The 5,154-nt window shown below is 37.7% G+C and overlaps 1 long non-coding RNA gene across 1 annotated transcript; it reads left to right on the forward strand.

Moving 5' to 3' along the window:
- The first annotated feature begins 1,496 nt into the window (after nt 1-1,496).
- On the forward strand, nt 1,497-4,622 carry LOC120383182. Its single transcript, XR_005588366.1, has 3 exons — nt 1,497-1,568; nt 2,814-2,907; nt 4,472-4,622. It is a non-coding gene; the product is annotated as an uncharacterized LOC120383182 (long non-coding RNA).
- Nucleotides 4,623-5,154: the final 532 nt, after the last annotated feature.

Raw genomic sequence — 5,154 nt, forward strand, 5'->3', positions numbered from 1 at the left:
AGACTGGGGCCTTCATGTGCAGGAGTGGTTCCATCTCACAACATCAGCCACCACAATTAGCAGGTTTGTTGAGAGGCTCAGCACAAAAGTCAAGGAGTAAGTGGGGTTGGAAAATGAACTCCTCTACCACCTTTCAAAGTGAAGGTTTGAAGATTATGAGTGGGCAGCTTGCATTGCTGCTGCTCCTCTGTGGATTAACAGAGGATTCCAGCCTCTGAAGTTTTTAAGATGTTACCTGCCATGTGCATTAGTCACCAAAACAATTTTTAGAAGTAATTGATTATTCATATATTTGAATTAGCAACCAGATAACTTCAAAAGCTGCAGTTTGAATAAGAATTTAGGAGTCTGTGATTCTGCACTATCCCCAACATAGGGGGATGGCGTAGATGTCTAAGGCTCAGGTTTGAACATATGTTCCCTGGAGCCAAGCTTCAGAATTGACTCAGTTGTGTGTCCTCCCGAGGGCTATTAATTACCAGGCAGCTTCAAATAAGGCTTTCAGAACTGACCCCTTGTCTATTTTGCATATATATGAAAAGGGTCTGCCCTGGTGTCCACGATTAAAATTTCTGTGACCTAAATGACACCTCTGGACCACCCTAGAGACTGGCTTATCCATGTAGTAGTCACAATATAAAATGGTATATTCATTCAGAATTCAGTTGGAAATCTCATTTATAGGAAGCAAATGTTCATGTTTGTCAGTGAAGCCAGTTCTTAGTTCTTTGAAGAAGAGGGCTAAACATTTGGAGAATGAAATCTCCCTAGTTTGTACCTCCATTTTCAACAGCTTAAAAGTTTTCAAGGGAAACCACTGGCTTTCTTTAGATCATTTTTTTCCCAACTTTCAGAAAGGTCCTTGGGAGAGAAGCAAACACCACAACTGACTGAAGAATGTTAACTTCACACAGCAGTTTTAAGCTGAAATAAATCTTTCAAGATTTAACAGCAGAGTCCCCTGTTTTCCTCATACTTTTGCTTTGTTTCAGGATTTCTTTGACTCCAGCCGAGCATTTCTCCCCTTATGTTTATTCTCTCAGACAAATGCAGGAAAAAGCCCACTTGCTCCCCTCGACCTTTCTGCTCAAAACCTGACAATTACCTTCCTCAGCCCAAAGGCATTGCTTTTTTTGGGAGTGCCTTATTTAGAACACATGATCAACATCCAGTGTTTTCCAGTAGTCTCTAATCGCCACTGAGTATTTATTTACATTGTATAAAATTAGAGGAAATGAAGGGGTATCTGTTTGAACTAAAAGCAACAGTCTAATTCTGCTTGTTATAAACTCCCCTAATGGAAAGATTTCCGTCAATGTCAGTTTGGGGGGAAAAAGAACATGGCTCACAGACATTTCTAACATAATTGGGCTTGTTGCTTAACAACAGAACACATTTAGCAACTTTCTAAACAAGAGTCAGTTTATGAATTGTGAGCCATTTTTGTTTCTATGCTCTGAGCTCAATGTATGCTCTCAGCTTCCTATCTTCCCAAAGGGTGTTAACCTGAAGTCATCTTTTTTGGACAAGACAAGATGAAGAACATCCTGGTAAAAATACGATTCAAGGTAATTTGTATGTGTTAACTTTCAGATCTACTGCATGTGAAAATAGATGTGTATCAATGAAAAGGAAATTTACTAATGAGGAACCCATGTCCAAAACACTGATCATGGAATTATACCAGTTCGGTTCTGATTAGTACATATATTTATCCTCACTGTGGAGGAGAAGGAGGTCAGAAATGCCTCCTTGGCTTCAGTTTGCACATTGAAGGTGCATGAAAATGACATAACCCCAAGAACTACTAGCTCCAGATTTTGATTCCAGAATAATGCTGTAAAACCAGCTTTTTCAAAATTAACAGTATAAAATCCAAACTGGGTCCTAACAGGAAGACCAAAAGACAAATGCCATAGAAGATATTCCAGACATGCATGTTGATGCTCATGATAGTCTAAGCTTTTCTATAGTAAGTGTCCCTCAAAACACATACATAAATAAAATAAACTTCATGGAAGTGATAATGCATCATGGAGCTCCCCAATGGTTTATCTTAATTCTTTCAGAGCATTGCAGAATAGCCTATTTGAAAATGGTGCTAATAACACAATCTATTTGCACAGCAGCAGTTGTTTTCTGCTTTATTTGCTTTGGGAGAGACATTTATACCTTCTTTTTTGGAGGGACTCAAGTTTAATTTTTACTTGTAATGAAGAAACAAAATGGAACACAAGTCTCACTGAATGTCAATGGAACTTGGATTCATAAGGTCAGAATTTCAGAGGTATTTAGGTGTCTAAAGATGTAGATAAGCGTCGAGTGGGATTTTCAAAAGCACTTAAACAACTTAGGTGCCTAAGTCCTATTAATTTCAATAGGACTTTGGTGCCTAACCTGTGTAGGTGCTTTGGAAATCCCCAGTAGGTGCCAATCTGCATCTTTAGGCACCTAAATATTTTTGCAAATCTGGCCCTAAGTATCTTTTGAAAATAGGACTTAAACTCCTGTCACTTAGACAATTTCAAAAATGTTACCCAGCATCTCTCTTGGCACCTGACATGAGATTGTTGTTAATTGTGTTGAAGGAGAGCTGTGGGTACCAGAAAAGACTGTGCAATGTAATGGCCATGTGTCACTACTTGATTCAGAAAAGCATCCTTATTGCACTTAAACATGGGCTTGACTTCAGTGGGAGTGGGGCAAGTGACTAAATTTAAGAACGTGTTTAAGTACTGTCCTGAAGTGGGGTGGTTTGAATCACATGCTGAAGTGTCATTATCAGAGTCATTATTATTTATTATTTACAAAAGATGCTCCTGAGCCTCCTTCCTGCACCAAGGATCTCAACATCAAAAGATAGATAGACAAGTAGACAGAGGTGACGGGAAAGGACAGAAACAAGAGGTAAGTTATATAAAAGCCAACTCAATTCCCCATGAGCAGCGTTGTGGAAGTGAGTCTTCAACAGGGATTTAAACATGTATAGGGTAGGGAGCTTGTGGATGAGCTCAGGAAAGCCAGCCTATCACAGGGGCCTACATGAGACCAGAGAGCTGAAACAAAATGAGAAAGGCTAAACAAAATACTCCATTTCAATTTTGGATCATTTCCAATTTTGTTTAATCTAAAATGCTATTGAAATTGACCATTTCCCATGAAACATTATGATGTTGATAAAATATTATTTTCCAATGGAAAGCTGGTCCACCAAAATATATTCAACCGGCTCTGGATTTAAGCTTCACTCTTGCAAACATTTATGCATATGCTTAAATTTAGGCACATGAAAAGTTTTTGTGTCTTCAATCACAGTATTTGTGTATATTAGGGTGACCAGATAGCAAGTACGAAAAATCAGGATGGGGTGTGTGTGTGTGATAATAGGCACCTATATAAGAAAAATCCCCAAATATTGGGACTGTCCCTATAAAATCAGGACATCTGGTCACCCTAGTGTATATAAAATTAAGCAGGATCAGGCTTCAAACTATCATTCAGTCTTTTCAAATGGGTTCTGGATTTGGCAAAATGAGTTCTTCCCATCTGCACAATGTGGAAATATTCTCTATTTTCTTTGAAAGGAGAAGCCACACATTGTCAGCTTTCACTATCCAGCGCCACTGCATTTGTTTCTTACTCTAAAAATCATTGCATTTCATTAAATTCATTTAATGAAATCTGATCAATCTAATTTTAGCTCTGTCCCTTTCACTCACACAAATACACTGATCCGTCCATTACTGTATGGAAATTAATAAATTCAAGTGCCTCACTGAGTTTAAGAAAAGACAGCCCTTGATCCAATACGACTTCTATCTAAACATATATGGAAACCTTCCATAGACTTCAGCTGGCTTTGGATCAGGCCTCTAGCAAACAGAGCTGGTTAAAAAACCTCAGTAAAAAATGTCACAGTATTTTTTTAATTACAATTTTTTGAAATTTTAAAAAAGTGAACATTTCAATAAAATGAATCAATTTTGGGGAAAAAAATCCAGATCTAGAGCTGGTTGTATTCCTCAAAAATTCAATGCAAAGCTTGTCACCAATTTTTGGTTCCCTTTGTTAAAAATCTAATGTTCAGTGAAAAAAAAAAGTCACTGAAGTTATGAAATTTAGAAATCAGCTCTAATAAGGAGACAGCAGGTGAATAAAACAAATAAATGCGGTAGAACAACAACGCAAGTAGTGGCATCAACATAATGAGCAGCATTCTTGACACATCAATTGTGTGGCCTTTGTCAAGTGATTTGTAAGTACCAAGGCTTAGTTTTAAAGAAGGGTTTGAAGGAAGACATTTGGTGGCTTTATGGGTTTTGATGGGGGATTTTTTCCCATCACTTTAGATCATTTACCAATTTTTAGCTAGACTCATCTGACCAACAACATACATAGTTGTTTTCTATATTTGTTTCCAACAAATTCTGCTGTGAAATATAAATCTCTTCTGTTGCTTTTATTTCTCCAGATCCCCATTTTAGAAGATTTTCAGCTGAAATTTGTCTGCAGCTTGAAAGATTCTCAAGAAGCTACTGTTGCGAGTTTTCCACCATTCTAATTGTTTGCAATTCAGTTGCTGAAGAATGTGGATTTTTTTAAAGCCTGTGGGAAGAATTTAAACTGACAGAGTGTAATTCTGAAATTAATAAAATACTGTAGGCTTGATATTCTGGGCTTTCTAATTGGGCTCTCCAGCTCCAAACAGAAGAAGGTTCAGTTAACATCAATTCTGCGGGTTCTTTAATGAAGCCGGGATGAAATCACAGGAGATACACTTTAATTCTCACATTAGTTTTGCATGAAACCTGACTAGTCAGACAGAAAGCTATCTGCAACCTGTCCACTTTGAACAGAACAGTTACCACATGATGTTGCTCAGCCATATTCAAAGGCTACAATTTCCTTCCATACTAAATTCTCAGGAACGGGTGGAATTTCTGACATTCATAATGATACATCTGCTCTGGTTTACTTTAGCAAGCAGCATCCCCTACATTCCACCAATATCCTTGTTTTAATCTTGAAGGACAAAATGAAGAACATATAGATAAAGCCCCAAAGTGGGTCTTGTGCTTTTGGATGCAAACAATTCAGTGGAAATATATGACTAGTGGACATTAATGAGCCTGTTCTTCAACATAAACTGAGCAG

Source organism: Mauremys reevesii, linkage group 15 (genome assembly GCF_016161935.1).
Source record: "Mauremys reevesii isolate NIE-2019 linkage group 15, ASM1616193v1, whole genome shotgun sequence".
Classification (NCBI taxonomy): domain Eukaryota; kingdom Metazoa; phylum Chordata; order Testudines; family Geoemydidae; genus Mauremys; species Mauremys reevesii.